At 35.3% G+C, this 15,876-nt stretch overlaps 1 protein-coding gene across 1 annotated transcript in view; it reads left to right on the forward strand.

The window, feature by feature from the left end:
* Window positions 1-42: 42 nt before the first annotated feature.
* Window positions 43-15,876, forward strand: part of LOC129221519 (microspherule protein 1-like) — an 83,203-nt gene continuing 67,369 nt past the window's right edge. The window contains 1 exon segment of the mRNA XM_054856011.1: window positions 43-119. The gene's annotated coding sequence lies outside the window, so the exon portion shown is untranslated.

The raw sequence follows: 15,876 nt of genomic DNA on the forward strand, positions 1-15,876 counted from the left end.
ATCCCGCCCATATTCATCTTTGGAAGATTTGCGCTGCGCAACAGCTACTCTTCGTTGGTTCGTGAAGTAAACAAACAAAAGAATTCGCAGGGGTTTGTCCCTCGAAAAGCATTGTGGAGGTAAGTACAAAAAGTGATTCAACTGTTATTTACCCAAAAATATTACAATCGGTTGAAAAACAGATAAATATTTTTCAGTTCACAAAATTATGTAGCTTTAATGTGCCCCTTTCCAAAGAAAATAGTATCCTGATTTTGTTGCACATTTGAACTTTGTTAACACAATTTCATTCATTTTTGATTCATTTGGAATGTTATTACTTGGTTATTACACTCGACTGTAACTTCTCATGTCATTATGGAACATAAACTTCACGGAGTTGAATAGAAAATCATGTATGTTGAATGAAACTGCTGTCATTTGAATAAGGCTGCGCCTATTGACACGAAAAGCCCGTGGCAGTAAGTAACCAAAATAAGCTATTGTCACGGGCGACGGAAGTGTGAGGGTTACTATAATTGGCAATTTATCGCTTTTTTCTTTGCCAAGCACAGAATCTTGGGGAAAGGGAAAATCTTCGTTTTTCGTACGCAACGTTCCGCGTGTTGCATTGCTGTACGTATTAATTCTGACGCGATGTGCGGGGGTCGTCTATGTAATAAAATTGTGTTGTTTTTTGTTGTTGTTGTGTCCAATCCTTCAGGATCTAGCGACAGCTAAATCAAATCCATAATTCCATGCACCCTCGCAAAGTCGAGCACCAGGAGTGGGTTGTCGCGGACATCCTCAAGAGTGAGCCCCAAGCAATCCAGTAGGTGTTGCGGGGAGGCCGGCAGCAGATGGCACTTGGAACACGTTGGGAAGACTTTACGGCCGGATTCAAATGACATGCATTTCAGGTGCCCACTGAAGAGTCTTGAGATGGCCGTTTGGTCCTGTCTGTCGGCCTTGAAACGTAATGCACCTCCTGGTTTTGGTCTACTGTTGTTTTTTATATTCTTAAATACATTTTATCCATTATTTTTCACATTTTTTTCTCGTAATTGTTTTTCAAATTGTTTGAGGATATTTTACAAATTATGATTGGGGGCTGGTGTTCATTAAAATTGTTATTTTCACTGCATTTTTTTACTTCTTATTTTCTATCTCGGAAAGTGTACGTTATAATAATGTACACATTCCGAATTATGCATTGCCGAGTAATGCATAATATGCATTTTTTTTTATCCAGTTTTACTTCGTAGTTAAATTGCAGTTCATATACGATTTGAGGTGAGCAAGAGGATAAGAGGATTGCTTTTAAAGATTGAAATTCATGTTGCTGGGGCAGGTCAGGTGCGTGCACGGGAGGAGGGGGGGGGGATGCCTGTTGGTCTTGGTTCGAGCCTGAAGAGGGCCCGATATTGTCAATATGAGGGGTGAAATTCTTTCGAGGAACGTAGGGGCAAAGAGAGGGGCCCGTATAAGTCATTTGAAATAGGCCCTAAAATTTCTGTGCACGCCCCTGTGCACTGAATATTAAAAGATTTTTATGCCGACAAATACATTTTGTACATTACATCACACTTATTTTTGATTAAGTGTTTTTTTTTTTTTTTTTAATGATTTGAAGATTTTATGATTTGAAGATTATTTTTATTTATGATTTGAAGTGCTAGTAAAGGGAAGATAGTTTTAATGCCTTGCAGAAGGCCCGGCAATTAGAAGGTTCATTAAGGACCATTGCCCCTCCGTCTATTCATAAAATTAATGTATTTTTACACACATGGTCGTTTTTTTTTTTTTTTTTCGATATAGTTTGCGTTGAGTACTAACCTCCTAGATAAATTAGAATGACAGATACTAATACTGTCTTCTTTTGTTTAAAAAGTGTCAATAGAATGCTTATTTTCGTGAAAGTTTTCTGTTTTAATATTAAACCGACATTTTATCATTTTAAGGGAATTCGCATTTTTGTTCTCTTCATCACAATCAGAGAGAAGGAGATTTGTTATTAAATAAATAAATAAATAAATAAAAAACATCGTTGTCATTCTAAAAAGTTAAGGTTTTAATTAATTTCATTCACTATGTTGAAATGTTTTGAATGATATTTATGCTCGAACTTTATTTACGACATTGGCTGTGCCAGTGCCTAGGGAGACAAAGGACTCCTCTTAAGGGCGCCCATGCACATAGCTATACTGCCGTGCTAAACGCAAAAGTTGTATGTATCTGCCGCTGAGTCCAAAACGAGAAATTGCCGTTTAAAGTTCTGCGCTTCCATGTATTTCATTTAAATCTAACTTTTTCTTTAAAAAAAAATATTTTCCATTGTCATATTACCATAAAACATTTTATATAGGTGAAATATGTGACAAAGGAAAAAAAGGTGACCGTAACTCAATTTTGATAAAAAGTGCAGATACGACCTTTATGCTTAGCACTGCAGTATTTAAGTAAAAATTACGGCAAATGTTTAATCTATGTTTAAAAATAATTACTTTATGGAACTGAGAGTGCATATGAGACAGTGAGAAGCAAAGGGATGAGGTGGCAAAATTAAAAATTTGGGAGATAACCAGTAGGAGAACCTATCCTCTTACCTTTCCCCTCTGTCTTGGGGCAAGAGATAGTACTAGTAGCCCTAGTAGGTGTTGTTATACCAGGGTTCAAAAAAAACCTCCCCCCCCAAAAAAAAAAAAATTCACTAGCGCAGAGTGCGCCATAATCCCCCCCCCCCCCTCCTCTCCGTAAGTGGACACCCCTGGTTATACAGCATGATTTAGAAAAATAATTCAATGAAAGCCTACCAAGGATTATCTTTAAACGCATTTTACTCAAAACTGGAAGATTGCTTCTCACTGCCTCACATGTGATTTTAAGTACGGGGGTGGGGGGTTAAGAATTATATATACGAAAACGCGTTTCAATTTTGTAAAGTTGGCAGGTGCAGAAATCTATAGATTCAAATTATTTAAGTGTTTGGGGCAGAGCCCGATCATTCTGATATTGGACATGGGGCTCATTTGTATTACAGGGCCCCCCCCTAGGACTCGACTAAGATTTTTGAAGACACTGGGCATGAAATTCATTTTGTCCCCCCCCCCCCTACATTTCGGCTTGTTCTGAATGTATAAAATATTTCGATACTTGCGTATTAACACAACCATGCTAAATTTAGTGGTAACCTCATATCACAACGTTTAAAAAGTAGAAGAGATATTACGATAATTATATGAAATGTGTGGGGTTAAACTTTGCCAGTTTACCGTCAATATCGAAGGTATTTATGATATAACTTTTAATGGTAAATACAGACTCCACTTGGAGTGTCTTTGAGATTTGCAAAGAGATCTATTTTTTAAGGGGAATTTATATCAACAAATAAAGATATTTTTTCCTTGTCTTCGCTTTTGCAAAAATATCAATGACATCATTGTACTCTAGATTCTGAGTGAAATCATTATTTATTTTTAATTAGCAATAGCATGATAAATTAAGGAGATTTTGGGCCCCCTGAAATCTAAGAGCAGGGGCCTGTGCCCTGCGGTAATCAGGCTTTGGTTTGGGATGTCATTGAAAGTTTTTAGGGTCGTTTGATTTTGCATTTTGGTATTGGTTTCGTTTTGAGTAGTCTCGCTCTGGGGGGGGGGGGGGACAACAACAAGGCGCCGAGAGCCAAAGCGAGCCCCTTGTCAGTTAGGGCACCGGGCCCTGTCAAGGGGCTGGTAGAGTTTCCCACTAGGCTGACATGGACTCGCGTCCTCCTTGTTTGAGGATGAGCAATCTTACATATATGTTTAAACTAGGGCAGTGACGCACATTATTTCTGGAATTGTTTTTGAATTAATTTCTGTATTACTTCATTAAATGAGAGTGCGTAGTGCAATTTTTAGTGAGAGGGAAATGTTTTAACCCCTTATAAATTTGCATCATATAATGTGGGAGATGGACAGTCGTGAATGTCTGCTCGGTAAAAACTTTGGACTCGTGACTAGAGATTCGCGGATTCGATAGCTGCCGTTGTTGGTCAAAGACCTTCCATGTTCGCAATGGTGACGAGTGTACGTTAAATTTATAGTGATCACGAAGTTCTTCTAGTTCTCGTTCCAAATCAATACCTCGATCTGGGGGGTGCTGGATCAGATGCGGTGCGGCTCCTAGTCTTGAAGTCAAGAAACAGAGTCGTTTTCAGTGCTCCATATCTAACCTCTTAAGCCATGTTATAGTATAAAAGTTAGCAGGTACGGGGAGGGGGGGGGGGGGAACCATACTGAAGGGCACTTTGGTACATTGTAAGTAATTTGTTTATAAACATTTATACAAAGGCAAGTTATCTTATCATTTTGCGACGCGCGCGTGTATGTGCGTTTTCTTTCTGCATTACTAGTAGCACAAGTGTATACAAGTATGCATCATCTTTTTTCAGATTAATTTTTCATCTTGAATTGACAGGCAATCATTCAGGGCAGTTATTTTCAAGTTTTTCAGGAAGGTGGCAAAAAAAGTGCAAACCCAATACAAACTACAGGGGGGGGGGGGGGCAAAACACAATAGCACATCAGGTGTTCTCAAACTGGATGCTATAAGGTAGAGATGCGGGGGGCCAACGAACTGTCCATGATATTAATATATATGTATGGTAGGTGTGGCCAAATGCCATATAAATCAGTTCGATCATCCCCCCTTCTAATTTAACGGAGAAAAATTCACCAAAAATTCGCTAGATCGTAATTCATTGTAATCAGAAGTCTAACTGATGACACAGCGTCATTAACAAGCAGTTTATAATTACCAAAGAATAGTTTAGGAAAAAATTATTGGAGGATCAGTGTGACAACAAAAAATAAGTTAATAAAAAAAGAAAAAAGACAAAGAACATTCATTTGAGATTGATGTCTTGAATTCAAATTATGTTTTTTGCAATCACAAATTTCAACAGGACCCAACTGGTAGGGTTTCATGTTTCTACAAATGGAATAAAATGGAAATGGCCAAGAACTTTGCACCCGACATATTATGACTGTTGATTTTCTATAATAAGTAATGTGAGGTATATGCATAATAAAACGATGTGATTAGGAAATAGAAATTTCAGGGAAATCAGAAATTTTTTTAATTATCAATAATATACAAGGGCGCCCATATAGGGGGCAAGGGGGGGAGGCTCGAGCCCCCCGCCCCTTTGAAATGAGAAATTCCTTGCTTTTAGTGCTTTTTTCTTTGCAAAAATCTATAAAAATTTCTTTTTCAGCCATTAATGAATAAATTATTAAAAATGTCAAATTTTAATATGTGTAATCTGTACTGAAATCGGTTTCTACGGGGAAAATATTTTGCTAAATCATGAGAAAAATTTTTGAGCCCCCCCCCCCCCTTAAAATTTTGCATGTGGGCGTCCTTGATAATATATTTCTTTATTTTTCAAAAAATATTATCAATTTCTCAGCACAAAAGGCCTTCTATGCTCGAATAACTTTTCTTTGTGTCATGAAATTTTTAAAGGTTTTTTAAAAAATACATATTTACTTTATGGTACAGTCGACCCTCGTTCTACACGGATTATTTTACGCGTTTTCGATTATACGCGGTTTAAGATTTGGCACCTTTTTTTTCTATTTTACGCGGATGAGTTTCGGTTTTACGCTGATGGGACAATACTAACAGATTAGAATTTTCCCTTCTTTCAAAATTCAAACTCCTAAAGTTTTCAGATTACACGCAATAAACTGCATTTTGGCGTGCTAATAATCGAGCTTGGGCCACTGGAAACATCTTATATGCGATTGGTTCCAGAGCTCTTTCCAGAAGTAAAGTTATTAAACTCACACAGTTCAGAACTCACTGGAAGAAAAGCTTTTAGGAGTGACAAAGGAGGACAAGAGCAACGAGGATACCGACATCGATGACACAGAAGCAAAAACGTTAACATTGAAAAATTTCAGTCATTCCTTTACAATAGATCTTTCTGATTTGTTAGTGAAGGAAGATTCTATCATGAAAATGATCATGGATGGTTAATGCTCTGCAAAGAACTACAAAGAAAAATTCTTGACTGCTGAAAGACTATCATAACCAGCTCCTTTTCATTAACACTAAATTAATTTGTGTTTTCTTTATACATGTTGTTCACAGAAATCAATATAAGTACAGATTAAACTTGTTATAATTAGTCATCAATAGAATGAAGTCTTTTTTTTATCTACGGAACATAACCCATATTTTAACACTAATATTAAGTCTTAATTTACGCGATTTTGATTTACGTAGCCTTTCCGAGGAACGTAACCCCCACGTAAAACGAGAGTCTACAGTATTTGATAAAATTGTCTTCAATTGTTTACATGAGCCAGGGGGAGGGACATTTGTGCACAAACCTGGGGTACATATGAACAGGATAAATAAATGAAATACAAGCAGGTTCGGATCTATGTACCTGCAGACCACGCGGTGAGGGGGGGGGGGCACGCCTCTAAGGGGCCCATAGCCCAAGAAACTGAGAAAAAAATTACAAAATAAATTTTTAAAAACTTTACTCTAGTTTTTCCATTAACAGTTCAAGAATACATTTTTGTAATGTTTTGGTAAAAATGTGAGGAAAAATTAAAACTCAACACACACTCCTAAATATGAAATATATACTATGTATCTACAATTACATATTGAATGGTTTTTAACCTATACTGTGTCAGTTTCAATTGCACAGCAATGGCATCATTCAGAAAAATTTTTTCCTCTGCTCACTGTTAAATTTTAAAGTCTCGTAGCCAGACCCAAATCTACGTACCCGCAAACCCCACGGGGGGGGGGGGGGGGGGCACGCCTCTAAGGGGCCCAAGGCCAAGACAGCAAAATAAATTTTGAAAATCTGTATCAAAGTTTGAACAGTTGAAAATATTTTTTTAATGAAATATTTTGCCCCGTGTTCACATGACCCCCACCCCCTCTTTCGCCTTCAAGTTAAATAAAATTGAGAATTAAAAGCATATACAACTCTGTATTAGCAAATCTTTCCAATTTGTAAAAATTTTCAATATTGTACAATAGGTTTCATGAATAAACATAAAAAAGAAAATTTGGAGGCAGGGGCGGATACGTGGGGAGTGTCATGGGGGTCGTGAACGCCCCCCCCTCCAATTGGACAATGTTACCATCCATCGATTGTCTGTGGTCATAATTTAATAACTGCATACGAAATGGATGGATGTAGAATATCATGCAAATGTATTATTACACAAATTACACCCCCCCCCCCCACCTTCTTACATTCTAATCTGTGTCCACCCTTGTTTGCGGGAACACATCTTTTTTCGAGGTAAACGTGAAATTTGACAAATTTTCGCTTGCCCAAATAAAGCTCAGTTTAAATTACTTAGAGTCAAGTGCCCATACTTGGGACAGTACCCTAACTTGGGACATTTTGCCGAATTTAGTTTAGAGGGCTGGTACACCTGCCCTCTAAATAATGGTGTTACAATAAATAAATCTTTTGAGGCTATGAGAGCTAAACTTTGATGTTTTAGCTTTTTGGATTAGTTTAATGATTTTGAAAATTAAAAAAAAAAAAAATGCGATTTTTAAGAATGGAAATAATTTTGGTTACCTACGCTAACTGAGCAGCATTATTTTTAATTTGTTTCACATTTCATCTCGGCTAATGTACCTGTGCCTTATTTGGGTAAATTCATTTCCACTTAACTAATTCGGTTTAACTAATTTAGTCATAAATTTCAGAAATTGCAAATACACTCCAAACTTGGGACACTGTTCCAAGGTACTAAGGCATAAAAAGTGTCTATGAGAAATATTGTGGAAATAAAGTATACATAATTGCATTATAAGAAAAAAAACATAGATACAAAATTTTAAAAAATGAATATTATTCTGATGACAATAATTGTGTCATACATTGGCAGGACAGAAAAGTTGTCATTGTTTAAAAAAAAATTGGAATTAATTGATAAGCAAAAGACGTTTTCTCAAAATATTACATATGTTAGTTCTACTAATGGAAAGGAGTCCCAAAGTATTTATTGATTAGACTAATTTATTTGTTGTGAATTTTACGTGTTATGAAGTAATGAAAATGAATATGAAAAGATGTGAAATGAGGAACACGAAGAGCTAAAAATTAGCCGCATTCAGTGTTTGGGTTTCCAATTGCTTTTATGCTTCCAGATATAGAGGAAAACGTTAATTCAAAAGAATTAATATTACTAGGGAGACATGCAATAATTTCAGGGGCAAGTATACATTCTGAAATCTTTGAGCGACAACACAAAAGATTTTATTATTTCTATCTAGTGATATTTTTTGCTTTATTGAGTTGTAAAATTAATTTCATAAAAATGATAGCTGGTGTCCCAAACGATTATCTTTTGCTGCATACATATTAAAGATCAAAATGTTAAGTGTCCCATATTAGGAATGGACATATTAACAAATCAAGATCTTGTCCTTCGGGGAAGTACTGAGGCCCATCCTAAAAAAGAATACTTCGTTCAAATGGAAATGGAAAACATATGATTAATGTGTATGTGTTACAAAAGGTAAAAATTCAAAACTCCCAAGTATGGGCAATTGACTGTATGCCTTTATTTTGTCAAAACTAGTTTGTTTATTTTGAAAGAGTTGAGTTTTCATAAATTTACGATGAATTCGCATTATTTTTACAATAATGAAGCACATTTCGAGGAACCAAAATGGCGATACAAAACTGAATAGGAAAGTCCATTTAACTTTCAATGTCATATACATAAAATACAGCTTCTGTTCAAATCTTTAAATTTTTAGTTGACAATACAAGATTATAACATTTGGAAGTATGAAGTATGTGTTTAGCTTGCAAAAAAGTCTCTCTTAAGCTTTTCTCTTTTTTAAAATTACACCTATTTCATTTCTTGTCTCTTGAGAACGTTCCCACGTGTCTGCTAAAAGACGGGGTATCGGCAGCAAGGAAGACAAAAGCTTTCTTTTGAAACGCGCTCCGCTCCACACCTGTGGATGACTTCCCTCCTACCCCCTGCATTCTTTGGGTTTGTGGTATAAAAGGAATAAAAGAGTTGTTATCACGGGGTCACTCAAGGTCACTGTCTAGTCTTAGAAGTTGAAGAGAGACAGATGACTTCCATGCCGTAATGGCTAAATTAGAATAATTTTTGTTATTTTTTTTTTTTTTTTTCAATTTTGGTCCTTTTTTTCTGCTTTTTAATATATGAATTGATAAGCAACAAGATGCTGTAGAAATTTTAATTTTTAGTGAAAATGTAAAACAAAATTCAAATCAAGGATTCGATTTTTTTCTTTTTTTTTCCAAAAAAGGAAAGAAAGTGGTTTTATTTTAAAACAAAAGATAGTTTTTCACATGGAGTCGTGTTTCAGTGGTTTCAAGACGAACTAAAATGAATTTGGTGAAATTAAAGTAGTTTATACAACATTTTTTGGTTGAAGGGCTGAATAAGGGGGAAATTATGAAAACAGTTTTCTTTAAAACACTCAACACATATAACTTTAAAAATGCAGTAAAAAGTATTCACGGTAGTACATTAGCGCAGCCAGAATTTTCTTTCGGGGGATGTCATATCAAGTCTTTACACAAAGTACTAGGATTGAGATTTGAGAATATGTCTGCAACATCCTATCTTAACCCCTTCTTTACCCTAAAATGAATGTGACTCCACGACTTTTGATTGCATTACCTAAATCTTCTTAAAAATTAAGAGCACATCCACGGGCGGCTCGTAGTCGTAAAAAGGAGGGGGCAGACGCAGACTTTCAAAAGTAAAGGGGCAATGCCGCTTGTAACAGATACTGAAATAGGAAAAAAAAATTTTTTTAACTTATCCACAAGTCATCAGATAAAATATCCTTCAAATTAGTGTTAGAAATGAGTACTTAAATTTAGGCGTCATGATGGATGCCTAAGTGGACGCTATTTTCAATGAGTCAATTACATGTCACATCCAAACATAAAATTTGTTATTAAACACGCTGCCGATAGGATATTCGTAGATTTTCAAAAACAAAGTTGATTTGCATTTGAAAATTACTTTTACAAATTCATCAATTGAGTCAATCACGGGTCTTATTAATCTTAATCACAATAAAGACAGGAAATAAAAGGTTCAACGTAATCCAAAACGCTTAGACCTGGCACCTAGAATTAGAAATCTAGGCATCAAATCAAAATTTTTGGTCTTAAATGAGATTAACAACCGTTTATTTCAAAAACTGTTTCAAATTGATTTCATCAACGAACTTTAAGAAATTAATCAGAGATACATTTTTTTAAGATAAGAAATGTCTAATTAGCAAAACTTCTTTAAAGCTAAGCACAGAGTGCAGTTTAAATTTCCATTATAGGTACCGCGTTCTAAATAACAATAAATAAATAAATGCAATAATAATAATAATAAATAAATAAATAAAGTCCAGCTATAATTTTATTCCTAACTCTAATGTAAAATTTTATTCTCTCCTATATATCTTTCATTTAGTAGAAGGGACCCTTTCCTGATCATAAACATTTATAAGGTAAAAATCGATCACCTAATTTTTATTTTTAAAAAATGAAATTTTAAGGAAATATGAACTAATAAAATTCTCACCACCATCTCTTTTTTCAGAAAGAGCTGAACTCATTCAATTATCCCACATTTTCACTTGTTTTCCCTTATATAAGAATTTTTATTTATAGAGCTTTATACCCATCAATAAATTCAAACAAGAATAATAGAAAAATATCAAAATATATTTTTCAAACAAAATATTTCTAAACAATATACGCGACTCATACGGGGGAGAAAGGGGCGACTGCACCGTTACTTTCAACAGCAAAGTGCTCTTGCCCCTCCACTTTTTAAGTTAAAAATTATTGATCGATCAATTAATGCTATTGGGGAATTCACGTGTTGAAATAAAGAATTGCCTTATAAGTATGGTTCAGTGGCGCAGAGAGGAGGGGGGGGGACACCCACCAGGGTCCTTATTTTAATATTATTACCAATTCTAATTTTTTTGTTTTACACGCATGCATTGTTTTGAGTTTTGATCAAAAAAAAAAAAAAAACAGAAAGAAATTCTATCTGCGCTAGTGGTGTGCGTTTTATATTTTTCTCACTTTATTATTTTCCTAAAAATTGCCAACTTGGTCCAATGGAACTTTGAATTGGGGGGGAGGAAGTCTACTGCGACTAACTGTCCCGATTTTTGAGAGATCATTTAGAGTCATTAATTGCGTTGAACTGGCCGCCTAGGCATCCAGCATTTGTTTGAATTTAACACCTTGAATTCAAATTATGTTTTTCGCAATCACGAATTGCAACAGCACCCTGCTCGTTGGGTTTCTTTTTTCCACAAATAGAATGAAATGGAAATGGACAAAAGATTTGCATCCTTCTTGTTACGATTGGTGATTTTCTAGAATAGGGCATACGAGGCATATCCATTAAAAAAAAAAAAAAAAAAAAAGAAATAGTGCCTTGGACGGCGGGAAAAAAGATAGAGATTTTATGGCCGATATCCAAGAGTACACTTATGACAAAGATTATTTACAGGGTATAACGTTGTGTACGTTTATTTCTTATCAATCATAAATGATGGAAATAAGTCATTTGGAAATTTTGTATTTAGATAAAATTTAGCTGTTTAAAGTTCATCTAGATGCTTTTCCCCATAACGTAATTTTACCAAAAGAACCCTTTTTTTAATGCAAAGTCTGCTTGAGCTAAGCCGCCCAAAAATAGGAATAAAATCAAACCGCAGGTAATTTGAATCTTTAACAACGAAAATTGAGCTCCTTAAATAAATATTAAAAACAACCGGTTTCAAGGTAATCTGAAAAATCAGAGCAACATCAACTTTGGTCAAGTGAGGATAATAAGCAATTCCTAATTTTTCAAAACAGTTGCGAGTTGTAATGTTTTGTTGTAATGGATCTTGAAAATTATATGAAGGGTAAATTTTTCTCCCCTATAAATCTTTGCTGCTCTTGGCAGCTCTGCCAACTCTGTTTCATAAATTTGGTTTTGCCTTTATAGCCGAGTGGGATCTCAAAATGCGTAACATCATCGTCAATTCATTTCATCTCTGGCCCAACATTAAAAGTTTTACAGTTTTTTGGAAGGTATAAAAGTCATAAAGTTAATTTTGCTCAAATATAGTTAGTGATGTAAATCATATCGATAATGAAATACAATTTTTCGAAATTAAGAATACGCCTCTGTGTTAAATTTTTGATATAGATTTTTTGAAACAAAATTAAATCTTTCACATTGCAATTAAATTTAAAATAAAATTTGAAAAAAAAATGAATAAATAAATAATAACAAATAAGTAAAATAAAATCTTGAAATAAAAAAAGCGTGAAATGAAAGCATGTATCAAATTTTTTAGAGATTTTATTCAGAAAGCCCAGGATAACGTTATGACAATGAATCAGGCAAAAATAAATATTCATAAAAAATGAATAAATAATTATGAAAACTTATTTTTTCTGGGGCGTGAGCCCTCAAACCTCGTGCGCCCTCCCACATCTCGGGTGTTGCGGGGGCAAGGGCGCCCATATGCAAAATTGTAAGGAGGGGGGGGGGGCTTAGATATTTTCACATGGTTTAGCAAGATATTTTCCCCATGGAAACCGACTCCAGGACAGATTAGAATCATTAAAATTTGACATTTTTAATAGTTTATTCATTTTAACGGCTAGAGAAGAATTGTTTTTACATTTATGCAAAGGAAAAAGTACTAAAAGCACGAAAGTTCTAATTTCTAAGGGAGGGCTCGAGCCCCCGCTTGCCCCCTATGTGGGCGCCCATGTGCGGGGGCGCTATTTACGCCCCTGGAGAGTTAAAAGTTTTATGCGGGATGGGGGGAAGGGAAGTCGACGACCAAACTGACTAGTGGCCCAGCGCGGGCTCGGTGTATTTGTATAAGAACATCTGTTGCTTTCCTTCCATTAATTTAAAACTTTCACATAAAGTAAATCTCAACTTGGCAGCAATTGTAACCAGGGGCGGACTAGTGCGTTCTCGAACCTATGCGTCTTCGTGTACCCTCCCCCCTTTTCTTTTCTCCGTCGATCCGGGCCTCCCGATGTGCGTGCGCCCTTTAGGAGTCAAGGTTGGCGCCCTCTTGGGCGACCCAGTCAGCCTCTGATCGTTTCCTTCACACTACAGCCAAGTTAGCTTTGCCCCAACTATAGAAGATATGAGCAGAACCGAATTTTGCTCTACGCGGCTCCTAAGCAGAGTTGAAATTGCCCTCCTCCCCTTCAAAATAATAGGAACAAAATTTCCAGGATTTAAAAAAAACGCAAAAAAAAAAAAAAAACCCTCCAAAAAAAAATTCCTTTCTCGGCTATTTTTGCTGACGATTCCGCGAATTTAAAGAAAAATCGTCTCATTGATATTTTTTCTTTTAACTTTTTTTTTTTTTTAGTGAGGCCTAATTTTCTTTCTTGTTAGATATTATTGTAAGATATGCGCGCATGGTCGCATTTTATCATTCTATAAAATGGGAACAAGATTCGGTAAAATGAGGTTTGGCGAGCGAAGCGAGCAAGAGGCGGCGCTCCCTAGTAGTTTCATAAAACTTCTTCTCTTTTATTCTTTGAAGTTTTAAAACATTCCATTCTTCGACAGCGCTGATGAATTTTTGTGAAATGGTTTAAACATGAGTTAGACCAGAGTCTCCCAAACTGTGGACCCTCGGGGGTCCGCGGTGCTATCTAGCTAAAACGTTAAATATAATTGAGGTTGAAAAACGAGTAACGATATTTTAATTCAAAAAGAAATCTCATTTATGAGGAATAAAAAGTTCTTGCTTAAATATGCATGCAGGACGCAACGGCTCCCCCCCCCCCCGTCAGAACTTTCGGATGTAAACACACACAGAGTTTTACAGCTTGGATATTATACTTTAAATTAAAATTTTGCTCCGAATTTTTCAAGACTCATCCATTACACAGCATTACGACGCTGCCAGGATAGGTTTACCCGAACCATAGTTAATAGTTCAAATCTTAATGCGCCATAAAATACGTCTCACATGAAAAAATAACACTCTAAAATTAGGCTAGCAGTGTTTTGTTCACTAACTTCAAAAGTTCATTTTATTTGTTGTAGAAATTTTATGATAACATTTTTCTTCCCACTTAAATTTCAAATAGAATTTTACTTCCATTACTCAAAATGATAATGCAAGAAATGAAAACCAGACAAGAGCGCTGAAAATCATACATAACAATGAATAAATAAATATTACGGCAAAAAAGCGTGAAAATATATTTGAAAAAAAAAAAAAAAAAAATAGATTTAACTGTGTCAAATCATCTTTTATTTTAATGATCCGGGGGGGGGGGGGGGTCCGCGAAGTTCGTAATTTATCGTGAGGGGGGTCCGTGGAAGTCTTAAGTTTGGGTACCTCTGAGTTAGACCTATAAGGGAAAGTATAATAACAGAAAATGGAGGAATAAACATTAATCGAGATTTGTCTAAGCCTGCTTATGCTGCCTGGTTTATTCAAGACAGCATTTTTACTTTCAGGAGAAATTAACTTCCTTTGAGTTGTTTCATTATTAGTTATCTTTTGCTCAGTAACTCATTTTAATTGAAAAAAATTAAAAAAAAATTATAAACGAGTCTATTCCAAACGATTTTGGAACTTTTTTCGAAATTAGGTATTAGTGCTGTTTTGATCAAAACTGTGTTTTGAGATCGAATATCTAATTAAGCTATTTTATGCCTGTGAAGCTGAATCAAAGCTCTGAACTTCAATAGTTTGTGCGTTCAGGGCCTGATTACCGCCCAGGCCAAGCAGGCCTGCTCATCTTCTTATACAGGGTTCCAAATTCTTGAAATACTTATGCGTAGCATTTAAGAATCATGTATTTTTAAGAAAATAATGAAAAAATCAATGATATATTAAACGGAAAAAACTGTTTTGATACTTTGTTAGTATTTCTCTTATTTAGTAATTCTGTAAAAGAAATCCTTAAATCTGGTAATTAGCTTTTTTTCTTCTTAAAATAAACTGACTAATTTAGCTAAGAAGACTGAAAAAAAGAATTGTATTTGGCAAGTAATCAATTTTTTTTTATTTGAGTGGGAGGGGGGGGGGGGGCGGGGGTCAATATCCAATCAGCTTAATTGAGCTGTAAAAGTTTTAACTTATAAAGTGAACATAAAAAGCAGTGGGCAAATTATTGTGAGTCTTGGGCCTCACTTTTAGTAAGTCGGGCCTAGGGTGCGTTTACCATTTTATCAGAGTTGTCATCTTTATTTATAATAGCAGCATTATCCTGTTAATGAACAATCGCGAATTGCTTTTATCTTCACTTGATGTTGATCTGATTTTCCAGATTATCACGACAACTGTTGTTTTTATATTTATTTAGGGAGCGAAATTTTAGTTGTATTTACAAATCGTCTACGGATTGATTTTATCAAAAAAATTTTCCGATGCTTAACTCAAGCAGGTAAAAAAAGAAGAAAAAAGGAAGGGGGAAGGGTGTAAAATTACGTTTTTCAGGAAAAAACACCATATAGTTGATCTTAAGATGCAAAAATTCACATAAACCTGCTTATAAATTCCAATTATTTAAGATTGATAAAGGTACATAACGTTATACGCGGTAAATAATCTTTATGATAATTGTGTTGATGGATAGCGGCCATAAAATCTTTATGTTTATTAGCGTATCCCAATCGCTATTCCCTTTTTTTTTTTTTTTGGATAGGCCGCGAGATACCTATGCTAGAAAACCACCAGTCATAATATGACGGGTGCGAATTTCTTGGCCATTTCCGTCCCATTCCATTTGTAGAGATAAGAAAACCTACTAGTAGGGTCCTATCGCAATACGTGATTGCGAAAAACATAATATGAATTCAAGAT

This window comes from Uloborus diversus, chromosome 4 (assembly GCF_026930045.1).
Source record: "Uloborus diversus isolate 005 chromosome 4, Udiv.v.3.1, whole genome shotgun sequence".
Lineage (NCBI taxonomy): Eukaryota > Metazoa > Arthropoda > Arachnida > Araneae > Uloboridae > Uloborus > Uloborus diversus.